General features: G+C 47.6%; 1 protein-coding gene across 8 annotated transcripts in view; it reads left to right on the forward strand.

Annotated features, from left to right (window-relative positions):
• Nucleotides 1-26,348, forward strand: part of NEDD4L (NEDD4 like E3 ubiquitin protein ligase) — a 327,989-nt gene that overhangs the window by 71,468 nt on the left and 230,173 nt on the right. Inside the window, exon 1 of one of the 8 annotated variants that reach the window (XM_027575490.1) lies at nucleotides 14,995-15,160. The exons of 6 other annotated variants lie outside the window; for them this stretch is intronic. The gene's annotated coding sequence lies outside the window, so the exon portion shown is untranslated. Of the gene's footprint in view, nucleotides 1-14,994; nucleotides 15,161-15,307; nucleotides 15,355-26,348 lie in introns of those variants that run through there. One more of the 8 variants, XM_027575489.1, reaches the window with a different exon arrangement.

Below are 26,348 nucleotides of genomic sequence, written 5' to 3' on the forward strand. Positions count from 1 at the left end.
CCTCATTGCTGGAGCAGAGGGTTAAGACTAATTCTAAAAGCACTAGGTTAAGGTGAGAAACAGAAGATCCTTGGTTGCTTGACCCTGTCCCTAAGTTCTGTTCTCCCCTACTAGGCATTCTAAAAGCCTTTCAGCCTTATCCCGCCCTGTAGGCTCTTACCACTTTAAAAGGGTTTTGTTTCTGTGGGTCTTTTGTTTTTGTTTTGTTTTGCCACTCACTGGAAAGGGGGTTAGGAAAGGAAAACCTATGGGACTTCCATAGGATGAATTAAATGTGGGATGGCCATATAGGGTGGATAGAAGGGACGGTGTATTTAAATGATTATTTGCAGATACGAATTTAATATGTAGTACTATGATCGGGTTGAACATGTTCCTTTTGGGTTGCAGCATAACAAAGGGTATTTCAGTAATTTTGGGTCATTACTTGTGAACTGTCTACTATCAGGTAGGCCAGTGGCAAGGTTACTTTGTTCCAGAGTGCTCTTAGTAAATAATCTTATCATAGTCTCTAGTTCCTCATCCGTAAAATGGCATGATGCTATGACTTGGCGTTATGGAATTTATAAGACTTCGTAAGTACATGGTGCTCGGCAAATGGGAGGTGCCTTTCTGAGCTGTTGAAGACTTTGAACTGAGCAGTTGGTATTATTTTGGTTTTTTGATTTGATTTGTTTCTTGAGGGTGATGAGAGTATCTGTGATTTGAACTCATAAAAACTAAACTCTTGTGAAAAAAGTCAAAAGGCAATCTGTGAAAAGTGATTTTAACAGATGTGGTAGCTAGAGGATTGTGAACCCTAATATATTAAGAAATGTATTAGGAAATCATTAAACTCAAATAACAAATGTTAGTTAACTCCTATTTAGGAGGTTAACACTGGCTTTAAAAACCGTAGTGTACATTCCAAAACCAGATGGAGGGGCCTTTTTGTGGATTTTAGTTTTCATGGTGCTATGCGGCTTCCTCTTTTTAAATGTCTGGTATGTGGTACTCAGTAAACATTTGTTGAATGAATGGATGAATGAATGAATGACTGGAACATGAGTAACAGCTGAGAGTTGGATGTCTTCTCTGATTTATTTGGGAGATCCATGGTTTTGACCCTAATGGAATTCTTATGGGTTTTTATGCTTAGATGCTACTGTTTATTTAGCATGTTAAAGCTTTGAGGAAACGGGTAATTAGGAGAATGAGCTCCTGAAGTTTCTGTGCCGGTTGTTTTCACTTCTCTAGTGTTTGCACAGCTCCAGGGCTTACAAAGGGTTTTCTCAAGCCCCATATTGAATCTTGCCCCTGGGAGGTAGATGTCACTTCCCTTTTATAGATGAGGTTGGAGCCCAGAGGAATATAAAGAAGCTTGTTTACAGTTGATGTGCCAGATGAAGTAATTGGGTCAGAATTTGAATTCAGATCTTTTTTACTTTAAATCATATGCTCTTAGCATTAACCTGTGTGTGTGGGGGGGTGTGTGTGTGTATGTACATGAAAAAAAGTCCATATATTTAAATGAGTTAAACAGAAGTGCAAGTTGACTTTTTTCTTAGTCTTCTAATACAGTAAAGCAAACATCTTTTCCCTTTCATGCACATAGACTACCTTATGTACGTTTCATGAAGATGAAAATGCTAGTATAGTAAGCGCTCACTCTGCTATCCTGTGTTCCGAGTGCTTTACAAGTAGAAGTATGAGCTCTTGTGGTCCTCCTAACAAGTCTCGGTATTAATTTTATCCCCTTTGGGGGGATGAGATTGTGAGGCGTAGAGAATGGAACTTCAGATTCTTAATTTTTGCTGTCATGTGTCACCCAAATCCATCAGAGCAATTCCATGTCTTATGTGAAATTTCAGAATTACGTTTTCTTTCCATTCCAAACTAGGGTTGCTGTGGCAGGACTGTGCCCTTTGTATCCTTGAATCAAGGGTTTCCCATTTTATTGGAACGGCCTACTTAACGTATTTCCGGCTCCCCAAAGGCAGTGACCCCTTGCTGTGGTGCCTGCCCGGGAGTAAGCCCTCCAACGCTGTGTGATAGTTATGAGTGAATGAAGGAGAAGTGAATGTTGAGCCTTCCAGACGAGGAGGGAAGGGCTGGTGATGTGGCAGATTGTCCCAGCATCTTGAGATCTGTGGTGATTTTGGCCTCTTGCTGTAGCTTCATGACTCTATCTCACACTCAGGCAACGTGCTTTCTAAACTGCTGTTTGTTGTAAACATGAGTGTTTGTGCCTCTTCTGAGAGGGATGGGTTGTGTTTGCGGTGCCTTCTTTTCTTGTTTTGCCCTTCTGATTCTTTATTAACCTTGAGGTGGAGGCCATCTGACCTTGAACTGACAGATAAAAATCAATCTTTCTTTCCTTTCCTTTTTCCTTTCCTTCCTTCCTTCCTTCCTTCCTTCCTTCCTTCCTCCCTTCCTTCCTTCCTTCCTTCCTTCCTTCCTTCCTTCCTTCCTTCCTTCCTTCCTTCCTTCCTTCCTTCCTTCCTTCCTTCCTTCCTAATTCTGTTAGTGCAGAGTGTGAAATTCTAAGTTGTGATCTGAGGCATTCTGCAAAAACTACCCTTTGGCATACTTGGCTGCAGCCATCCTCTTTCTAGTAAATTCCCCACTGGTTGTTGGCTGTTCTTCTGGAGTTAACGCATTTAGAAAGTTTTCTTCATTGGTATTCCTGGTGTGTGGACTTGAGTGTTCCCCCCTCCCTTGATTTGTGGGGTGGTTTTGTCTGTCTTTGGGTCTCACAATGAGAGAAGCCAGACAGAGTAGAGGAATAACGGAAGCAGGTCTCCTGGAGGGAGATCCCAGCTTATTCAGACAGTCCTCGCCAGTTTCCTGAAGAAGACACTGGATTTTCATTTTCTCATTGATGTCAGTAGCCCTAGTGAGGTTGGCCAGGAGCTAACGGTTGCCCTGCTTCCCCGGCTCCCCCACCGTGGCTGAACACAAGGGAGCTGGACTGGCAAACCCAGTACTCACCTCATCCACCAGGGAATCAAAGGGAGATTACAAATGCGGACTCAGTTTGAAGCTTTTTGTGTCTTAGAGGTAAAGCAAGTAAATAAAGGAGAGAACTGCTCACATGCTGAGGATGTCTCCTGTCTTTTTATTGTGGGGTTCATACCAATTTTGGCTCTCTGTGGGAAGCAGTTTCTTATATTTAATCTCTTGGCAAGGAAAGGGGTGATTGTTCTATGTGAACAGAGAAAGTGGGGTTTCAAGGAAGAACTTTCCTGAGTCCTGGCCCTGAGTTGAGATGAATCTGCCTGAGTAAGCGGCTGGCAGAGTGATTTTAATGACAAATGGTCTGCTTGTTTGGGGACTGGCACTAACGCTTGTCTGTGCTGAGTGGCCTCTCTCCCCAGAATCGAGGCTGGGAGAACTCTGGCTCAAGTCATGTTCTCTGTCTTGAAGCGATTTTTGTTTGCTAGTGGGAAACAGGAGGGGAATGAATGGCATTCACAAAGGGGGACTTAAGGAAGGTCTGAAGTAGCAAGGGAAAGGTTTATGGAATAAGAGGGACTTCAGGAAACTTTTCAGATTTAAGGTAGCTCTAAAGTGAGGGAGCAAGGGCATTCCAGAAGGAACCAGAGAAGCTGAGGAAATCAGCCCTTGAGATGTTGCAGGTGTGAGGAGAGGCTGTTCCAGACTCAGCTCTATTGTAGTAGTTTCCTTTGGGCACATTTTTGTTTACTTGACTCCTTCAGAACTGAACCTGTTATCCGCCAATGCTGTGTGCACTGGCCGACAGGTTTTGCTACTAAAATGGAGTCATAGCCTGACCTACCTACCTACCTACCTTCCTTCCTTCTTTCAAGATTTATTTATTTATTTGAGAGAGTGAGAGCATGAGCGGGAGGGGCAGAGGGAGAGAGTGATCTTAAGCCGACTCCCGGCTAAGTGCAGAGCCCCACGTGGGGCTTGATCTCACGACCCTGAGCCAAAACCAAGAATCAGAGGCCCAGCCAACTGCGCCACTCAGGTGCCCCACTGATTTTCTTAATTCATAGAAAAATAAAATCAAGAAATGGATTAGATTTAAAAAATTTAAAGAGTTTCTCCTGTGTCCTTAAATATTTGGTAACCTGCTGTTGTAACTACAGTCTTCCTCCACTTATAATGGGGTTACATTCTGACATACCCGGGTTGAAAATATCATGTCGAAAATGCAGTTACTGCACTAAGCTACGGACCATCGGAGCTTGGCCGGGCCTCCCTTACCCGCGCTCCGAACACCGACCTGAGCCTGCACTTGGGCACAATCCTCTCACACAGAGCCTCACAATCAGGGGCTGACGTCTCCTGTACGGAGCTGACTCCCTCACCGCGTGGGGGGCAGATGGTTGGCAGTGGGTCAGTCATTGACCCTCATGTCATGCTCGCTGGCTGACGGGGAGCCGGGTCGCTGTCCCCCCGCCCAGCATCATGGGAGAGGGTCCCACCGCATGTCACTGGTCCCAGGCAGGATCCACATGCCAACTGCCAAGTAGGGTTTCTACTGAATGCGAGTGGCTTTCGCGCCATCGAAGAGTTGAAAAACCCTCAGTCGAACCCTTGTAAGTTAGGGACTTTCTGTATATTTACATTGACTTCAAGGGCAGTAAGGTGTCTGATCTGGCAAAAACAGTTGTTTTAAGTGTGAGTAAGCAGTATTTAGTCACTTTCAAAAAGCAAAGAGCACCTGGACTCTTTTGAAAGTTATACCTTGATGGGTGCAAGGTTCCCACAAGGGTGTAGGCTGTGCCCTGGGGATAGAGATGCACTCCGTGTCATTTATGGGCCATGTTACTCATGTGGCTTCACTCATTAACACAGGAAACTGGATAACCAGACTCTTATCTTCATAAAGCTCAACCCACCTCAAAGACCAGAGAAAGGAGTTCTGTTTGTCCTTAAGCAGGGAAGCTCTTGTGAGAACAGGAGGTTCCTAGGACTCTGTGGGAAGCCTGAGTGGAGGAGGAAGGGGAGGGTGGCACCAGTGGGGATGTGGTCCTTTCCCTGGGAAAAGCCTTGAGAGCCAGGAAGAGAGGCTCATCATTGACAGGGGTGATAACATGGAAATGAGGGAGAGCCCCAAAATGTGTATCCATTTACCATTCCTGAGAGGCAACCATTTTCATCTCTTCTTTTAGCTTGTGTCTCCAAATCTCAACATGATTTGGTTGCTGCTACTTGAATTTCAAACTGGATTCCTAGTTTGGAAGTGAGGGCTTTGCCCTCTCTCACCTACGCAGCCCTGGCCCTCCCTCCTTCCACACTGGTCTGTTGCCATGTCCCTCAGGTGGGTTGTCCATGTTTACCTTGTGGTGACTTTGTGACCCGAGGAGTGGATCGTGACGCCATCTCTGCACCATGGTGCTTTCCCCTGTTTTGTCGGCTTTGGTATCCCCCAGCTCTTTCTCCAAATCTCAGACCCAGTAGGTGTGCTGTGCTGGTGATGTCTCTCCCAGACCCGCTGCCCTGGTCTGAGCTGGATGGGAGCCCACTGTCGGCATCTCCTGGGCTTCTCTCTGACCTTGGGGCCTCTATGGGATGGCTCCTTTCTCTTCCTTGGTTTCTGTTTTAGTGCTGCTCATTTACTCTGTTCTGTTTCATTAAATAGGATACACTAAATTGATTTCATAACCATAGGTTGTATGACTTGTGTTTGAAAAACACCCATCTAGATGACCACTTACAGAGATGCTATAGCATTGTTGCTGTGAGCCCCCCTTTCCCCTTCCCCTCCCCCTCCCCTTTCCCCTCCCCTCCCCATCCCCTTTCCCCTCCCCCATCCCCTTTCCCCTCCCCCATCCCCTTTCCCCTTCCCCTCCCCTGCCCCTTCCCCTCCCCTGCCCTGCCCCTCCCCATTCCCCTTTCCTCACCTCCCCTCTCCTTCCCCACTCTCCTCCCCCACTTCCTCCCCCTGCTCTACGTTTCCTTTCCCCCTCCTCTCCCATCTCCCTGAAGCTCTTCAGAAAGAACAAGTGGCAGAGTTAGGAATCACAGAGGAAATGAATGATGGTGTCACCACCAGCAGCATCACCATCCACTGTGTTGACAGAGGGTGGTGCAGGGTGCTAGAGCGTGTGCTGGGGGGTGGTGTGGGGAAAGGTGCTCCAGGCTGCACACCTGAAGTTTTGATACTTACCTGGCCTGAGAAGTAAGTCCCTTGTTTTGATAAATTACTAAATGTGGGAAATCATCTCCATCCCCTGCCTTCTCGATCCTTGGCTAAGGGACAGGATTGGGCACCACATGGCTGACGCAGCAGGATGCCAGAATCTCAAGAGGACCTCCCAGCCTCAGTCCAGTTTCACAGGAGCCACAGATCACCGCAGCCTGGGGTTGGCTTGTTCCCTGGACATGCTCCCGTGTCCTCATTCTCTGCCTTCAGTTGGCCAGTGTAGCCCTTAAAGCTGGAATGCTCAAGCTTACTGACTTTCACTTAATACACCGGTCATTTAACAACGCAAATTAGACTCCTCTTACTCTGCTTGAAAGGCAAGAACTGCACATTTCCTAGGGGCGAGCTGGGAGGAGAGGGTAATTTGGAGCAGATAATAGGATTCCTTATTGCCTCTCCCACACTGAACAGGAGACCCTCAGTTACATTTGTCAGCACCCTTATTCATTTTAAGGGACATAATCCTTAATGAACTGAAACTTTGTTTTGATGACATGGAGAGAATGGGACGATAGAGGATAATCCATTTTATCATTTTAATACATCCTATTTTATAATAAAATATATTTAAAGTAATGCGTATTTGTTATAAAAACATCAAATACCAAAAAAAAAAAAAAAAGTGAGAAACCCCTAAATCTGGTGGTAGTTAGGGACAGGTTAAAGATATCTGTTGTCTGAGTTACTTGATAACAGAGTCATTCTACGTTCTGGTAGAGCTGTATAGGTCTGGCTGAGTATAGACAGCTATGTCTAAGGAGCTGTTTCAGAACAGCTTTATTCACACATCTTCCTTGCAAACTCCAGAAGGGGGAGGCTTATGGCCAAAACGCAGAGCATGGGTTGGAAGGAATGGAGTGAGGCTGGTGAGTAGTTCTACAGGTAAGCTCAGGCTTTGTAGACTTGTTAGGGCCCCTGGAGGTGGAGTTTTCCATAAGGTGTTGATTTCAGATTTGTATCTTGGTTCCCCTGCCCTGGCTCCTGGTGCTGGAGGAGGGCAGGAGCAGAGGCAGGGACACAAGCTAGGATATAGGCAGGTCATCCAGGTGAGGGACAGATGGGAGCACCTAGAAGGTGGACTCAGCTATAAGGTCTCTGCACCGGGCCCCAGAGGGCTTCCTGGCAAGTGTGTAACAGGGAGATTCAGTTGCAAAGATCAAGGACTGCTCAAGTTTCAGGCAGTGGATTTTTTTTTTTTTTTAACTTGATGAAAATCCTAATTCCCAAGGCTCATAAAAAGCTCCCTGTTTGCCCTGCAAAAGGCCGCCAGCACTGGGAAATACACAGCCCGTCTCCTCGTCATATTACAAAAATGCAGATTGGTGCTGCATGCTGTAAAAATTCCAATCAGATTGGTTCCTTTGTATAGTCATCAGTGGATTCTTTTGTCCACTTCTGAGCAAAGGATTCCTTTCCATTTTTAGTGGTGTATTTTCAGTGTTTTTCTGGAGGAGGAGGAGGAGGAATGCCTTCCTCGTGTAATGCTTTGCTGCAAAGTTCTGCTCTTGAATGGCTCTTGAATGGATCCATTGTGCTACCCTCCGCCACCTGCAGGTCTCCGCCAGTGATAAAACAGGTGAAATTGTCTTTACTCGGAGTCATTGCTTATTTTTATGAGACTATCAAAGGCCTTGGGGAAAGCCTTCAGGATTCCGTCTTGCTATAGACCCAACTATCACATTGGTAATAACCGATTCTGATGACAGCGCTGTGCGGAGGAGCGTGGGTTTTGCAGGCAGAAAGACCTGAGTCTGAGGCCCAGGTCTCCCACCATGAGTTCCTCAATCTTGTTGTTTCTCTCCTCTGGGCCTCCGTTTCCTCCTGCTTGGGAGGAGGACACTAACCTTTGCTGACAGGCTGCTTGGGAGGGTGGTCTTGGCACAGGTGGCTGATGCCTAGGTGAGTGCTCATCAGCCGATCAGGGGTTTCTCGCTGTCCTGCTAGTGATCCGGGTCCTCACTTTTCAGGACGCATGGTGGTGAATTTTAAAAGCGGCTTTGATTGTCTCCCAACCATGAGGCAATGGGAGAAAACAGTATAAATTATTCAGGTTAGGGAGAAGATGAGCTCTTACCCAGTATTATCACAGAGAGGCAAGGAGGGTTTGTTGGGGGCTGTGATGAAATAATCTTGAGTTACAGCATAAAATAAAATTCCTCTCGTCCATCAGGGCTGGGGTTGGAAATGGGACAGAATATTGCTCCTTTCTTTGAACATCCAGCTACAGATTGTTCTTATTTTGAACATTGAAGTGCTAGATCACTTCGTCTGGTGATGGTTTACTCTGGTCTTGTCATTCCTACTCTGAGTGTGAAAGCAGGTCCTGATTTCCTGTACAAATAATCCTAATTCCATATATGAAGTTCTACTTTTCCCTCTAGGCTAGTATAATGTGTGTTGTGACTAGCGTTGTGAATACATATACGTGCATATATATCATTTAGATTGAATGTACCTAATAGGGGTATTTGAAAATTTACCCAAATTTCTAAAGTGAATCCTGGAGCCTGCCCCTGTGGTTCAGGAGCCTGGCTTAGCGCTCACGTTCCCAGCTGCTGTCTGACGCAACTCACGGGGCTGTGGAAACAGTGCTGCACCATTCTGTGAAGGCAAGCATGGGGTTCTGGTCATGGCAAATTCCATATCCGCGTGCACAGGCCCAGCTTTGTCTCGCTTGCTCCCTGCAAAAAAATTTTTTAAAGTATTTGTCAGAGAGAGAGGGAGAGCACAAGCAGGGGGAGCGGCAGGCAGAAGGAGAAACAGGTTCCCCACTGAAGAGGAAGGAGCCTGATGTGGGACTCAATCCCAGGGCTCCCAGGACTCTGGGGTCATGACCTGAGCTGAAGGCAGACGCTTAACCAACTGAGCCACCCAGGCTTCCCGCCGCTGCAAATTTTTTTTTTTTTATTTTAAAGATTTTTATTTATTTATTGAGAGAGAGAGAATGGTAGAGAGCATGAGAGGGAGGAAGGTCAGAGGGAGAAGCAGACTCCCTACCGAGCAGGGAGCCCGATGTGGGACTCGATCCTGGGACTCCAGGATCATGACCTGAGCCGAAGGCAGTCGCTCAACCAACTGAGCCACCCAGGCACCCCCGCTGCAAAATTTCTAATTGAATTTGAATCACCCACTTTAAAATTCTGATTCTAACTTCATGCCTGCAATTTCCTTCAGTTCTAGAAGGAATATCCTGTGTCTTCCAACTGGGGCATATTGGAGCCGATGCTGATGGATTCCTCGGACCTGCTGTATGTAGCCTGGCACCTGGGTTCACACGTGCTGTAAACCTCCAGTGGTTTCCGAGTGGCAGAATTTGAAACTCCAGCTATATAAAAGGAGTTTTGGGACTCTTACCTTGAACTTTACTCTGTTTTGTAGAAACCTTTGCGTTTGATATATTTCTCATTACTGGCTTAACCAAGTCTCTGTGTTCAGGAAAGATCTTTCCACTTAGCATTTTCATGCCGGATATTTAAGGAACACTGAGGCCCAGATAATGAGTCTTGAAATGAGAATTTAATTTTACATCTTTTGTGCAACAACAGAAGGAGCTTGAAAAATGACAAACCTCGCCTTTCGTTATTTTTTCTAACAGTTTTAACTGTTTAAGAGGAATCTTTATCTCGGGTGTTTGATTGTCAAGCCACTGATATTTGGATGCAGGCAGAGTCTGTAGGAATGGAGATTGGGAGAGGGGAGACCAGACTATATGGTTGGGTCAGAATTGAAAACCACCCTGTTGCTGGAGAAGAGGCAGGATGCTCACGTGGGCGCGTGTCAGGAGGCCCGGCTCCCAGTTCTGACTTGTGCTGATACCCTCTCGTGTGGCAGCTACTGACTGACCTAGCTAGCTTTAGGTAGAGGTAGAGGATTATATCCCCGTTTGCTGATAGGGAAACTGAGGCTTAATACTGTGCCCGGGGTCACAGAGCTGAAAAATACCTCTCCACTGGTGACTCGACATGTAACACTTGACTCGAGCTTGTTAGATGGATCACAGCTGCCTGATCTCGCCAAAAGGGTTTGGGATTCATCGTCGACAGTAACTCCTGAACTGGACAATTCAGTAATTCTTGTAAGTTATTCTCACAAAGGCAGTTTCGTTCGCTTCCATACTTCCTCCTTATCTTCCGTGATGACAGGCAGGCTCTGGAAGACTCGAGAGACCTTACGGACCCCGTGCCGGTCATGCTGTACTGCTGTTCTGGGATGGGACGGAAGCTACCAGGAGACCCACGGTCCAGGAACTCCAGGGAGCCGTGTCTGGCCTGTGTCCTGCCCCCAGGGCTGCAGGGATGCACTGCCTGGCGAACGAAGGCATGGGAAGTGACGGAGCCTCCCTGCTGGGTGTGGGGGGGGGGTCCCTTAGAAAGCAGTCACGTGGTTGGCTGTGTGCAAGCCTGGATTTCCACAGCTGTTCGAGGACGGCAGGAGGGAGGGATGGAGGGCCAGCTCCAGGATTCTGCAGGTGTTGGCCTAGCACCATGAGACGCTGTTGTGTCACACCTAGGAAAGAAGAGAGTTAATTAATACATAAAATGGGTGGGCCTTTCCTCCGTGATCTGACCTTGAGCCTCTAAAATACTACTTTAGGTGTGAAGTCCTAGCTTTCTGCTTAGACATGGCGGGCGCGTCAGTTAGTATTTGTTGTTGTTGTGACGGTATCAGGGATCTCTCTTGGTTCAGAAAATATTCTGTCCCAAATATGGTTTAAACAGGACCATGGTTACGTACGGAGGGCAGGGTCTCTTCTCTTTCCTAGGCTAGTCTTAGGCTCTCTTACCGATCTTGTTGGAACATTATGGAGTTCACAGAGGAAGGTAGTTTTTCTACTTTATTTTTAGATTATTTATTGAATTTTCTGATTGTGAAGGTAAATACTGGAATGGGGGGAACCCACAGAAAAAGAAGAGAGAAAAATGACCCAGCATCTCAGTCGGCCGAAGGATGAGCAGGTACTCTTTCAGCATGTGTGAACCCCATCAACCCCAAGAGCGGAGTGGGGCCCGTCTGTCCTGGCCTGTGTCCCAGGCCCCTGGTGCGAGGTGCGAGCTGGGGAGTCGCCCCCACTGAGCCGCTGAGTGGTCGTGCGCGCACTGCTGTCAGTCAGGCTCTGGCAGAAGGGCCCTGGCCCCGAGACCTGCTTGCGCAGGTGTGGAGGCTGAAAGGAAAGGGGGTCACCCTGGTTAGCTCGTCCCCCCTGGGAACGAGGGAGGAGCTGGGGTGACCTGAACCACAGCGATGTGAGGAGGCCCAGCAGGGAAGGTGCTGAGCCCCTGGGGGCAGGTGGCGCCCTCCAGCTCTGGTGGAGCCTTGAGCAGGGGCTCAAGGATGATGGGAGCTGGAGCTCATGGCCTGCAATGTTGACAGCCTCTTCCGGGCCCTGCCAGGGAGCCAGCTGGAAAGACCGTTGGGGAGCACAGTTCGTGGGGTCCTCAGCTAGGTGTCACAGAGCAGAGAAGGAGAGGGTGGCTCTAAGTAGCCAGCACTGTGTGCCATTTTAAAGAATTAAATCTGGAATCAACCTCTGCTCCGTTCTAATGTTATTTCTGTTTTTGCTGTGAATTATGTATCAAGGACATTTTCCTGTATCAACAGATAGAATTCTATTTCATCTTCCTCTGGGGTGCCGATTCTGGAGTCGGATTTGGATTCCAGCTGAACTACTCATTAAGGGCACGACCGACCAGTTTATGTTATGACTTAGGCAACATTTTTCTTACTTGTCACGTCCACCAAGTTGTGAGGATTAAATAAAATTATGTCAAAACATTAGCAGCTTACCCGGGCTGACATAACAGTGCTAACAATAGTAATGGTAATTATTAGTCTGATGGTTTAACCAGCCCTGTTAGATGATGTCTGGTGAATTGTTTGGTTTTTGCCCTTGATGAATATTCTTGTAAATACATCTTTGCCCACTTGTCTGGGTGGTTCTGTTGGTTGGATTTTTACAAGTGGACAGTTTGCCTCAAGCTCTTTGCTACTTAAGGCTTTCTTATGTTTTGCCAAATTGCCTTCTAGAAATACCGTATCAGTTTTCAGTCTTCCTTCTGACAGAGTACCTGCCTCCCCCGACATTTTCACCAGCCTGGGTATTGTCACTCTTTCTTGCTCTTTGTCAGTTTGCTGGGCTGAAGACCTATACTCTTTGTTTTTTTATTGGCATCCCTTTGATTATTAGTGTTTGAAAGCATTTTTTATAGATTCAGGTGGGAGCAGTTGTGCTTTGTGTCCAAGCTCCTGGGGCCTGGACTGCTCACCGGCTCAGTCACCAAGAGCAGTTTTCTCAAAATCTCTCCCCTTCGTTTTTCTCCCTGGGAGGTGGGGGTGGTAGGAGTAGTGGCCATCTCTCAGTTCTTTTTTAAAGATTTTTATTTATTTATTTGAGAGAGAGAATGAGAGAGAGAGAGCACGAGAGGGAAGAGGGTCAGAGGGAGAAGCTGACTCCCCGCCGAGCAGGGAGCCTGATGCGGGACTCGATCCCCGGACTCCAGGATCATGACCTGAGCCGAAGGCAGTCGCTCAACCGACTGAGCCACGCAGGCACCCCCATCTCTCAGTTCTTGTGAGGACTACAAGAGACTACGTGGAAAAATGTGGACTCGGAGTTGTTACCCTTTAATGAACTTTTGAGCTAACTTTAGCTCCTATTATGTGGGCTGGTCTGTTGACCCTCAGGAAAGGGAACTGGGGACACCTGAAGTTGGGGTGGGGGTGCTGGGGTCACAATTGCAGAGGCAGAGCAATTCTGAGCAGTGGCGAAGGCCAGCACGGCTGTGGGTGGTTGAGGTGGAATGTGGGCACAGATGCTTGGGGTTCAGACGCCATTTAGGAAACTGAGGGTGTCCCATGGGCGTGGGCCCTGGCGTCATTTAGGATAATGCAAGATGTGGGCCAGAGAGGAAGGTGGTGACTCCAGCTCCGGGTGACCTTTGAAGAAGGGCTAAGATACAAGGGCATTGAGTGATGAGCCAGGTGGTCTGTGGATAATATGGCAAGAGGGACTCTTACTGACCAGTGGAGGAGAGGGGTTTGAAGGCATGGCGGTCGGCCCTGGTCCTGGGAAGTGTGGGAGAACCCTTGGCCTCCCCAGGCCTGTATTCTCTGCAGAGCCAAGCTTCAGGTGTGGCAGAAGGGTGGGTGCACTTCGGGGAAGGATGAAGGAGAAGGGGGTCCCGGTGGGCTTGGTAAGAGGGGAGGGGGGTGGTGTGTGTTGCCCCCCACTTCTGGGTCAATATCCAGGAGATAAACCGTATAGCCCCCTCCCCAAAGGAATCGGAAATGTCTCTACACATTGCCCAGCCCCCCTCTTAGGCAGAGTCGCCCCCAGTTGAGAAGCACTGTTGTAGCAAGACCTGAGTTTCTACCGAGCCTCTGAATTATCCTGGTGGTTGTTAATACCACTGCTCTGAATGCTCATTTTTTGCCTAAACAGCATTGTTAAAATTCTTAATTTTTCCTAAATCAAGAGGCATTAAGTCATGATGTCATTTGAATACAGCAGTGGGGGAGTTTGGCCAATATTTCAAATGTGCATTTGCTAATTTCATAGTGTGGGCTTGATTCCTCCTGCCCATCATCCAGTTTTTGGTTGTTCATTTCTCAGTTGGGGTTTTGCATGTCCTCTTCGTGGATGTGGCTTTTCTCTGTTACCTCTTGTCTTCTCCGCCAGCACATCATCGCCGTCCTGCTGGGCCCACCTCATGTGCTGTCTTTGCTCCTGGCCCTGGTGACCTCTGTTGTGTCCTGCAGAAGGGGTCAGGCTGACGGGGGTTCATCTGTCAAGGTGTGTGCCCCCAGGAAAGGACACAGGACCCAAGGAGCTCTCCCCTTGTCCCCCTGGAATCACCTGTCTGAAGACTGTTTTGACTGATGTCATGCCTTACACTTGTTGTCTTGCTTACCTTGAGTCCTGTTTTCTCTTCCCAGCTCTCTCCATCTGCTCAGGCTGCCAAAACAAAATACTGCTGGCTGGGGGGCTCAAATAGCAGAAACTTATTTCTAGAAGTTCATGATCAAGGTGCCAGTGGGATTGATATTGATTGTTATCTCTCCTTGGCCTGTAGATGCCTTTGTGCTCCCTTTGTCCGCACTCGGGCTTTCGTGTGTGTGTGTGTGTGTGTGTGTGTGCGCGTGTGTGCGTGCATGCGTGCGTGCGTGCGTGTGCGCGCGCGCGCGCGCGCACCCACAACCTGGTGCCTCTGTGTGTCACGTTGCCTCTCCTTAGGATACCGGGCAGGTGGGATTCGGGTCACATTCATGACCTTTTAATTTAATCACTTCTTTAAGGGCCCGCCTCTCAAAATACAGTCACATTCTGAGGTATAGAGAGTTGGGGCTTCGACATATGAATATGGGGGGAGGTAGAGGTTGCCATACAGTTCAGCCCATGACATAACTTAACTATGCTTTTTGTGAGAAGAGACCAGGCTGCAGTGGATTATTAAATTTTTCTTAGAATAAAGGTGAATCCTTGTTTTTTTGTTTTTTTGGGGGGGAGGTATTTTAATATTTCATTATTTGATTGCTTCTAAGAAGTTGGTAAGAACGTCAGGGTCCCTTCACTAAGTGATGCTAACAGCCTCGCACATACAAGGAACCTAATGAATTTGCTTTGGGTGGGACGGTGCAGTTTCTGAGAGGCCTCCAGCCAGTTGTGTGATTGCATAACCTGGCAGTGGCAGAAGAGGAATTCTTCGCAGAGGGAAAAGCTGACCGCTGAAAGCGTTCCTTTAAGACAGGGCGTACCTGTCCGTATTTACTGAAGGCGGAGGCGCGCTGACCGCTGATGTTACCTGCGCTATCTCCGTCCTTCCGTTTCCCAGAGATGGAGCCCTGCGGGGCTCTGAGGATCTGGTGTGGCCAGGTGGCAAGCTCCGGGCTCCGAGGATCTGGTGTGGCCAGGTGGCAAGCTCCCAGGGCACCCGCAACGTGACGGGAGATGGGACAAGAGCACGGGTTTCTGGAGAGGAGCAAAGCAGAGGCACACCTTCCTGGAAGGTGGGTTAAAGGTGCTGTCCCTACACCTGTCACCTGGCAGTGGAAAGTTACCTTGGTGGCAGCCAAGACTTCCGCATACCCTTCAGAACTGCTGATGCCCTTGGGTTTTCCAGCGTCACCTCACCTATAACGATTTAGCGTATTTGTAGTCTCCTAAGTGAGATGTCTTGCACTGAAGGAATTAATACCACCTGGTAAGACTTTTCTGGGTCGGGGGAGGAGGCTTTGTCTTCCCGGGACACTTTAAAACTGGGCATTCTTCCACAGCTCCTAGCAGTGTTGGGTTACATCGAGATTCCCGAGCTGGTAATTCATCTCCAACGCACTTGACCTAGTTTACTTCTTTCTGGAAGGATTTTTGTTCAGACCTCAGGATTGGGAACTTTTTAAGGAACGAGTCCAAATGAGCCTGATTGGTTTTCTTAAATGGAGGTGTTGCTTTGGGGGAAAAAATGTAAGAAAATGAGCAGATTTAAACAAGTTGAGAATTTTTCTTGAGGAAAGAAGAAATGGGCATCTGTGAATGTTTCTCTTAAATTGTTGAGTGAGAATTGAAGCTTTGCTGGGAATGGGAATTGATTTCTGTACATCTTGTCTGAGTAAGGCTCTTCCCAGTATTGAATATTGAATAGAATTGTTAGATTTTTTTTGGGGGGGGGAAGAAAGGTGGGTTTTCTTTTAGGCTTTGTATGTTTCCTTGTTTGTTAAAAGATTTCCATGAAAAATTAAATGTAAATGGCTGAGTAACACAGCATTCTGTGTGAAGGAGGTGTTGCATTTTTGTTCTGCAATTGACATATCCATTTACCTGCTCTTTACCCTGCTGGCCTGGGCCATCCACCTTTGTGTTGATAAATTCTCACTACTGGTTTGAAACGTTTGTTCCTAGTGCTTAAAGGGAGAAAATTAAAAGCACCAATTATTTGGTCTGACAAAACGCATTTTAGATCTGAGATAGCTAGATTGCTTTGAATATTTGCATAGGAGGAGAGGGAGACTAGAGGACCACTTATTTTCTGAGGGGGATACAGGTGTTCCTCCAGGTGACTGGTCCCTCTATGAGCGGGCTGGCCCTGCCTGCTGGCCAGTGCATGGTGGTGGGGGCTGGTGGGCACCAAGGCTGGGGCACTGTTTTCCATTGGGGGGGGGGGCAGAGGACCCCCTGCCTACTGTGATCTCTCTTCACTTCCCTCCCCTGCCTTAGGTAAGTTAGTGTAAGTCCCAGACTCCTCCAGCTTGCAAGAGGACTTTGAACACTTAGGGAATTCAGGCCACACCTCAACCAGGCAGAGTGATTAGAATCTAAACCCACTTTTTAAAAACCCCTATAGGGGGTTTCATAACTTCCTTGGGTGTCATTTTCTGCTGCCTAAACTTGACTTTTGGAGTCCTTCCTTTGCTTGCATGCTACCTAAAATAATTCTATAACTGATGCCATCTCTGCATACAGACCACCGGCCCGGAGAGGGGCTGCTGTCCCTGCTCAGGCGAAACCTGCCAGGGAAGACCCTGTTTGCGGACCACTCTCCCTGTGTCTGCTCAGCCAGTTCACCTTTTCTCCTCCTGTTTCTTTCTCCTCTGGGGTCTGTCCCAGCTCCATTACTCTTTCTCCTCCTGTTTGGATGTTCCCTGTGTCATGGTTTGCCTCAGGTGAGGGATGAGTTACGGTAATTCAGGATGTAGATTTCTGGTGCATAGCAGGTTCTCAGTAATGGTTGCTAAACAGGAAGGCCCAGAGCCGGTGTGAAAATACAGAGCTCACCATAGCCCGATAATTGACAGCTGAACAGGGTGAGCCCGGAGCCTGGGACTGGCCTCGCTGGACTGAGTGTGTGCGTGCATGCACGTATGGAGAGGGGCGGCCCGGAGCCTGGGACTGGCCTCGCTGGACTGCGTGTGTGTGTGCATGCACGTATGGAGGGGGCGGCCCGGAGCCTGGGACTGGCCTCGCTGGACTGTGTGTGTGTGTGTGTGTGTGTGTGTGTGTGTGTGTGTGTGTGTGTGTGTGTGTGTGTGTGTGTGTGTGTGTGTGTGTGTGTGTGTGTGTGTGTGTGTGTGTGTGTGTGTGTGTGTGTGTGTGTGTGTGTGTGTGTGTGTGTGTGTGTGTGTGTGTGTGGACTGGCCCGGAGCCTGGGACTGGCCTCGCTGGACTGTGTGTGTGTGTGTGTGTGTGTGTGTGTGTGTGTGTGTGTGTGTGTGTGGACTGGCCCGGAGCCTGGGACTGGCCTCGCTGGACTGCGTGTGTGTGTGCATGCACGTATGGAGAGGGGCGGCCCGGAGCCTGGGACTGGCCTCGCTGGACTGCGTGTGTGCGTGCATGCACGTATGGAGAGGGGCGGCCCGGAGCCTGGGACTGGCCTGGCTGGACTGTGCGTGTGTGTGTGTGTGCACGTATGGAGAGGGGCAGCCTGGAAAGGGCTTGCTGGTATTTTAAGTAGTACTGGACTTGTTGGGTCAGGTGTTACTAGTGATTTAGTGGAGTGGTATGAGAGCACCATGAGGAGGCTGTGTGCGCCAAGTGGAGGGCGGACCGTGTGCAAGGGAGGACCCTGGACTGGGCGTCCAGGATACCCTAGTGTTCGTGGCTGGGCCCAGGGAGAGAATGAGATCACTGCTGGATCACCACTGGGGGATGGTGTGAATGAATATATTGTTCATTCGAATTTGATGGAATCGAGGCATCTATTCCGTGGGATAGAAGGATGGAATCAGTGAGATTCAGTAAATACTGAGTCACACAAAAGGAAGCTATTGAGTCATAAAGTGGTTCAACTTCCTTATAAAAACAATTTAATTTCTTATTTTGAGAGTATAATAGATGCTCTTTGTGGAGGAATAAAGGTAAGTGAAACCACTCAGGCATGATAAAAATTTATACCCAAAGTGGAAGCCCCATAGAGGAACTTTTGGTAATGTTTGGTAGATACGTTTTCCCAGAGGGACTCTTGATAAGAGTGACTGGTGGAAGGGTTGGGGGATGCCTGGGGGGCGCAGTTGGTTGAGCATCTGATTCTTGCTTTCAGCTGAGGTCATATCTCAGGGTTGTGGGATTGAGCCCCATTTCAGGCTCCACGCTCAGTGGGGAGTCTGCTTGAGATTCTCTTTCTCCTTCCCCCTCTGCCCCTCCCCCATCTCTTAAAAAAAAGTTATTGGGGTGCTGCCAGGCCTTGGAGCAGAGGAGGGAGGAACACAGGATGTGTTCAGCTTTTGATGTACGACCCCAGTCACCCTTGCCAGCATTGCTGGCTCAGGGAGAGAGAGAGAAAGAGAGAGAAGGATTGAGATTCAGGGCTGGGCTGCCAGAGGAAGGGGGTTAGTGTTGGAGATGCAGATCTGGGAGTCCTCAGCATTTAGAAGTTTTTGGCTGGGAAGAGGGGATTGAGCTCCTCCCTGCAGCTGAGTCCAAATCCGCCAGTTGCAAATGGGAAATCTTCAAAACGGGTGCAAATTGCCCATTTTACTCCATGGTACTTCCTTTTAGTTTTAATAGGACATTGTTCCTCAAAGTTTATTGTGCTTCAGAATCATCTGGGAGCCTGTGAACATAGATCACTGGACTTCAGCCCAGAGATTCTGATTCTGGAGGTCTGGGTGGGGTCTGAGCATTTCCACCAAGTTGCCCAGTGATGGCGGTGCTGGTAGTCAGGGGTCCACAGTTTGAGAACCACTGTCCGACTCATTGAGGCTTCCAGAAAAATCGGTACTCCAAGAAGATGCTCCCTGCCGGTCCTGTGGCTTCTCAGTACCTCATGCTGCATAGAATCATGCAGGGAACTAGCACCTGTCCAGTGTGAGAAATGCACAAATTGTATGACAGGTATTAATTTGTGAACAGCACTTCGAGGGTGGCTGATGTTCTTCCTGCATCCTCAGGGCTTCAGGGAATGGGAGTGAAATGAGCATGCATGGGCTGTGGAAGGGATCTGGATCCACTGCCCCTGAGGGTGAAATGGCTTATATCAGAAGCTTTATCATCCTAGGGATGAATCGGTATCTGTCGTCCTACAGTCTCGCATTTGATAATTAAAAAATCACCCTCATCAATGTAACAGGCTCTTTATAGATGGACCTGAAGAACAGCAGAGGCTTTGCAGAAGGTACAAAATGTGTCCCAGGGCTTGTAGTCGTAAAGATTTAAATTAGAGGTGGGAAGAGGTTGACGTTCGTGTCTCCTAAGGTATCTGTTGGAAGATTCGAAGGAAAAGCAAGTAAACATCAAGCATCAAAAGTCCAAGTACAAAGTCCTTGGCATTAAAATTAAAGATTAATTTCAAATAACAGGAAAAAAAACCCAGCATTCAGCAGAGGTTGAGTGACAAAAGAATGGAATAAAAATGTTCCATAGGATATCCTGAATAAAATAAAAATGGGCGCACCTGGGTGGCTCAGTCGGTTAAGCGTCTGCCTTTGGCTGGGGTCATGATCCCAGAGTCCTGGGATCGAGTCCCACATCGGGCTCCCTGTTTGGCAGGGAATCTGCTTTTCCCTCTCCCTTCGCTCCTCCCCCCTGCTCATTCACTCTCTCTCTCTGAAATAATCTTTAAAAAATAAAAACACGAGACATGGGTCTTACAAAAAGGCTGTAAGTCCAAGGGAAGTTCCCTACAGTGAAAACTGTGCACCCTTGCTTTGAACGACCCTGTGATACATGAACTTGGGTACGTGCAGAGCAAGACTGCCTCTGTGTTTCCTGGGCCCTATGGAACCCTCTGCTGTTCTCGTGAGCAGAACTCTTCTAAGAGTGGGTGCACCGTGGCGTGAGAAGGGAGATGCAGGGTTGTATGCAGTGACCACAAGGGACAGAATGATGTGACAGTCACAGTTCCCTTTAACACCTGATAAAGTCCCAGCCACCCTCTGGAACAGGGAAGCTGCTGCCAGGGCAGGATGGGCTAAGCCCAAGTATCACCCGCAGTAAGCAGTTGCTCATCAAATAGGAAGACCTGCCGTTTCAGACTCTGTTCCGATACAGGAGAAGTGGGTGTGTACATGTGTAGGTAGTGCAGTGCAAGCACTTTTGAAGGGACTACTTTGGAATTTCTCCCCTCCTGGGAGAAACCTGTATTAGGACAATTAAAAAATAATTAAACTTCATAAAATATTACTGTGAAGGGAATAAATATTTAAAAATGTATTTCAGATGGTCTTGTAGAGAACTAGCACACTGACTTGGTCTAGCATCCTATAGCTGTTATTTAAAGAAGAAGACCTTAACATTCCTGTTTCCTTTTTCCCCTAAAAGCATTCTGTTGGAAATAACATTTGTCGTGTTCGTTTTGGTATTAGGTTCTTATACCTCTCTTTCGAAGCTGTATGTAGCCACAGAGTAATTGAGATTATTTTGTAGTTTGGGAAAAAATTAGAAAACTTTGATAGTTGGGTTTTTTTTATGGTTTTATTTATTTATTTGAGAGAGAGAGGGAGCATGCATAAGCAGGGGGAGGGGCAGAGGCAGGGTGAGAAGCAGACTCCCCGCTGAGCAGGGAGCCTGACGTCAGACAACACAGGGCTTGGTCCCAGGACTCTGGGATCATGACCTGAGTTGAAGGCAGACGCATAACTGACAAGCCACCCAGGCGCCCCTTGACTTTGATAGTTTTAAATAAAAAAAAAAAAAAAAGCAAAGTGAGTACTGAGATGAAATCGTTTAATCTTTTTTTTTTTCCTATGAGGAACCTGAAAAATAATAGCTTTCTGTTTTTAGGAATTTATTTTTTTCAAAATTCATGATTCAAAACACAAGGTAAAATTCCAATAAGCTAGGAAATAGAATGTTTCAGTCACTATCTTAATGAGTTATTAACGTTAGGTCTTTGTGATAAAATGGCATTGTTGGATAATGAGGTTCCGCTGAAATGTTAAATCTGATAATGCACATGTGCATACTTTAAGGCCCTAAATTTCTGCTTATAAGAAGCAGAGATTCTGCCCAACATAAGATCGATGATCTAGCATATTTGTTTCCTTTTATTTTTTTAAAATATTTATTTGAAAGATAGAGGAACAAGCCGGGGTCAGGGATGGGGAGGCAGAGGGAGAGGGAGAGAGAAAGCAGACTCCCTCCTGGACTCAGAGCCACTACCGCCTTGGGGCTGGTCCCACAAACCTGAGATCATGGCCTGAGCCAAAACAAGAGTCAGAGGCTTAATCGACTGAGCCACCCAGCACCCCGCTTGTCTCCTTTTAAATGTGAAGTCAGTGACCATGAAGGTTTTGTCTTGGATATATTGGTATGAAATGAACATCCCTCATGGTGTGTGGTTGGCTTTCAGCCACAGAAGGAGAGTGAGGAATTAGGATGGACTCGAAGGGGCTGCTTCCTGGGCCTCAGGCCATGAATGGTTACACAGATCCTGTACCCTTGTCACCCCGGCACCTGCTCTCCTGGGGTTGATGCCTATAGCATTCCAAGGTTTGTGGCACCGTTTGCTGCGGCTTCTTGAAGTTTCTAATAGGAGAGCTCTATTCCATTTGCAGCCTTTCCCTAGCCGAGGTTCATCTGGACGCTCTCCTTGGAGCTGATGGTATTGCTTTTCTGTGTTGTTCCGGTTGAGCTTTCTGTAGCAGTCCAAGCGAACTTCAGCTGCTCCTTGCACCAGCGACCTCTCTCCTTCTGCCATAGCGTGATCTCTGAGAACAATTCCAGCGACCAGCCCATGGTAGAAGTTTTGCTGTTCTTTATAAAAGGAATTTTAAACATCTTGTATAGAGCCAGCTAGCCATCATAAATCCTTCTTGAAATAAGGTGTGGAATAAGAACAACAACAGAACCAAAAACATACTGATTACACATGCTCTTATTTCCATTGGTTATTTCATTCGTGATGTCCTGAAACGGGTTGCATGTGACGAAGTATTCTGGTTTATGAATGTGTTGTAGTGTGAGAGAGACGGGACCGTAATTAGCGTTTGTCTTAGAGAAATCGCATGTGTATGTATCTGTAGAAAGTGTTGTGTGATCTTGCATGAATCTTCTTGGTCTGAGTTTCTGGCTCCTCATGGGCAGGCCTTCTAAAATCACACCCTACAGTTGGGAGGGGATATCAGGCATCATCTGGTTCATGGTCCCCCTACCTGGTGATATTTCGGGCAGGTGGCAGGCCTTTGCTTTCACTCTGGTGCTAACCAGTCAGCTCTGGGCCTCAGGAGGCCACCTGCTCTGTGTTTGACCAGGCTTAACAACCAGAATTTCCTTCCCTCTGTAAAGCACATCTGCCTTTCTTCAGCTTTCACTCCTTGGTTTGAGGTTTGCGCAGCCTCAGAACAGAAAATGTCTTGGCTTCTGCGACTCCACCTCCCCTTCCCACAGAAAGAATCTGGTTGTTGTTGTTAAACCAGGTTAAACATTCTTAAGTCTTCGTGTGATGTTTATTAACTATCCTGGATACTCAAAAAACATTTTCTTGAGTTGTTCATACCTTTAAGTGGTTTTAAATTCAAGCTTAAAGAAGGCTTTCATACAGTGAGGCATCTCTGTGTGTCTGTCTCATAAGCCTCGGTCCCTCGCCAACTCGTTTCTGTCCTCAGTCTGTCAGTGGTACCATTTTCTTGTGTCCTTACAGACTTTTTTGTGTACATGCGAACAAATATGCATGTGTGTCAACACACACATCTCCTTTCCTGTCCTCAGATGGAGGAGGGCACACCGTACAAAGCCTTTCCCACCCAGCCGTGTCACGTACGGCTCGGGTTTGCAAGGCTGGCTGTAGAACACATTCTCATTCTTATGGTTGCATCGTGTTTTGTTGTATAGATTTTGTCCTCAAATAAAGCAAAACCATCATCTTCCTCCTAAGTCATGCCCCTTGGAATTGAACATAACCCTGGCCCAGGGTGCAGTATGACAACATTCCCGGCTCTGGACTTTGAATAATACAGGTGGTTTACTGTCACAGTGTTGAGTCATACTGAGCTTGAGATAAAAAAAAAAACCCAAGATTTTTTTTAAAGTTAGCGCTACGCCCAACATGGGGCTTGAACTCACAACCCTGAGACTAAGAGTCACATGCTGTGCTGACTGAGCCAGCCAGGCACCCCAAAACCCCAAAGATTTTTTTTTTTTCTCACACATTTGGTGCTCTTCACTCCTGCCCCCTGCACTGAATCAGGCAGCGGAGCACACCCTCCACTGTAAAACCATCCTCAAGGTTTGACCTATCACCCATTCTGATGAAATCTTTTTGGATTCTGATCCAGTTTACTGACATTTTACCCAGTTGTGTGTGTCAGCTGTCAATTGAATTAGCCTGCCATCAATATCCTCATCTGGATTTTCCAGGCTTGCAATGTTGCCCAGGTTGGAGTTAATAATAGAAGCCTGGGACCTAACACACCCCTTCGACCCCTCCTCCCTGGAGTTGTCTAATGATTATACTTGGGTTGGGAGTTAACAAGGTACAACTAAGTTCACCCTCCTGTTGTCACCTCGTCTAGAAGAATATGATCGTGGTTTGGCCAAAGTCTCTGTACACTTAGGTATGCAGCTTTGGAGCTGTTAATCTTACTTTATCAGAAAAGGAAATAAGTTTGCAGGTCTTATTCTTGGCAGACCTGAGCTGTAGATTGTTTTCCTTTTCTAAAGGCTCACAGACTATTTAGTAATTCACTCAAGAACTTTACTTTGGATTGATGTCATTTATTCACCCAGCCATTCACCCTCCTGGGAACATTTGGGTGCCGAGCTCTTTACTAGAGTCTTGGAAAGCCGTGCTAAGCAAGCTGAGGGTTTGCTCTGTGGTTCCCCAGCCTTGACTGGGCTGCACGTGGGCCATGATTCTTGCCACCCCCAGTGATCTGCTGTCTAGCCCTGCCTTCTGAGAGCTTCGTCTTCGGCACAATAGCTCATTTTAAGGTTTTATTTTTTATTGATTTATTTTTTAAAATTAATCCCACACCTACTGTGGGACTCGAACCCCCGACCCCCAAGATCAAGAGCTGCACAGTCTACTGACCGAACCAGCCAGGCACCCCATGGTAGCTAATTTTAAAAGCAGCGGCAATAAAGGGTGAGAGAAGAAATCTGGGGCACCGTGGGAGCCTTTTGTGGGAGGCCCTACCTAGCCTAGGAGCCCTGGGAAGACATTTTCAGAGAACGTGCTGCGTTAGCAGAGGGCTGAAGGGCAGGTAGGAGATAGGAACCGAAGAGCGAGGTGGTGGATCTGGCAGCGGGGAAAGCTATCTTAGCCCGTGTGTGTCATTTATAGTACGATTCATAGCTTCTTTACTCTCAAAGTTGGGACATTTGCCCATCTTTTGTGTCTGATTCCTTGGGGTTGATGGCAGATTCTCTTAGCCACTGTGCCAAGTGACTCGTTGGGATGAGTAGCAGAGCTAGGTTGTCCTTGACATCCCAGATTTGCTGCTTTGGGGCCCTGGTTCCCCCAGTCCCCTTCTCCCCCAGGCCTCGAGTGAAGTCAGCAGCATGAGGGCAGGAAGGCTTCAAGCTGGAGCATAAGCATGGGTTGTTACTTTAGCAGATCTTCCTCTCCTCCCAGGAATCAAGAACAGTAACCTCTTGAGGATTAAGCTAGGAGCAAATAAGGTATTTGTGGGAGCAAAGCGAGGAATGATCTGTAAATACGTGGCTGGAGATTTTGGGACCACCCACCGTTTCGGTGGAGGTGACTTGGGTGTGATTTCCAGGGGGGCGGGGTGGCATTTGGTTGCCGTCTGTGGAGGGGGACCCTTGTCACTTGCATTGCATGGTGGGAACAGAGCCTGGGAGTGGGAGGGGACGCGTGGCCTGGAGTTCCAGAAATGGAAGCCCGGAGAAATTTCTGTTTGATGCTGCTGTTGGAAGGCCTGTCCAGAGCCTCGGGGCTCAAGCACTTGTGAGTGGCAGGGTCACCCCGTTGTGGAGACAAGTATAGCATGTATTTGGATACTCAAACTAAGCCTTGTTCTCCACACACAGCCTTTTGACTGATTATAATTTGCACCTGCTCAACTTGCCTGTAGAGTAAACACGCCAGTCCTGAGGCTTCAGATCCATGCAACAGGTCATTTCCTCACTGTAAAATCTAAAACTCAACACCAAACTTTGTTCAGGTGTGTCCTTTTCAAGATGCTAGGTGCCCTTGGCATGAGTCAGCTGACTCATGAGTCAGCTTTTGATCCTACTTGGGGAGATTCAGATCTGGGACCAGGGAACTCACTCCGTGGATTGTGTTCTTGGGGGCCCTTAGTAGCCCCTGCCGCCTGAAACCCAGACCTTTTCCAGATTCTTCTAGTCAAACTACACATTCCAGAAACCCAGACTTCACTTTATTGAAGAGGAGAGGGCAGAGTTATGACTGCCATGAAAAATAAAGAATTTTAGATTTTAAGCTGTGATTTTTGGCTTTCAACAAAGTGCAGTTGTTTATTATCATCATTTTTAGAACTATAAACACAAGATAATTCTTGTGTTAGTGATCTTGGGGGGAATTTAAACGTGTTTCCTGTCTTGTGATTAGAGGTTGGGAACAAAAGCACCATTGATAAATGGATTCTTTGAAGACCTGTTACATGGAATTTTACCAACTCTTCTGGTAAAAAGAGAATTTTTAATTAGTGGAAGAGAGCGACTCTGTGCTTTGTGCTGGAGCTCTTTCCAGCTCATTCATTTCACAGAAGCTGTTCAGTGGCACCCTCCTTTCCCATCTGCGTGATCACTGAATTACTGTGGATTCTTGGCATTCGAGAACTGAACATTTTTCGTTGAGAGCCACTCTACAGCTCCGTCCACACATGGAAGGCTTTACGTTCTTGCGGAGGTGTACATTTGAGTCCCATTAGGGGTGAGGCCCGTGGGACTGTGAACGCAACTCGGCACATGATGTATCCCAGCCACCACCCACGGCTGACGACTCAGCCCACCACTCACCCCGCCTGGCCCCCCATCTCCTCTAATTGAGGGACCGATTTTCTAGGTGAAGTGATGGCAGGATGGTAAGCTCTACAAAGAACCCAGAACGCCAAGGCTCGACACTCTGTTGAGAAGTCAGAAACAAAGACTTCTCATGTTGGTACTGAAAGAAATAGATGCAGAGCTAGCACTTTTCAGACATGGGTGAAAACTGTACTTAGTGTGTGTGTGTGTGTGGGGGGGTGGGATTCAGTGTGATGTGTGGGAGTTGGCATGAGGCTTGACAGAAGCTTCCAGGTGCTCCTCAGCAACAGCCTTTCCTTTGTGGAGCAGCTGGTTGTG

This window comes from Zalophus californianus, chromosome 14 (assembly GCF_009762305.2).
Source record: "Zalophus californianus isolate mZalCal1 chromosome 14, mZalCal1.pri.v2, whole genome shotgun sequence".
NCBI lineage: Eukaryota > Metazoa > Chordata > Mammalia > Carnivora > Otariidae > Zalophus > Zalophus californianus.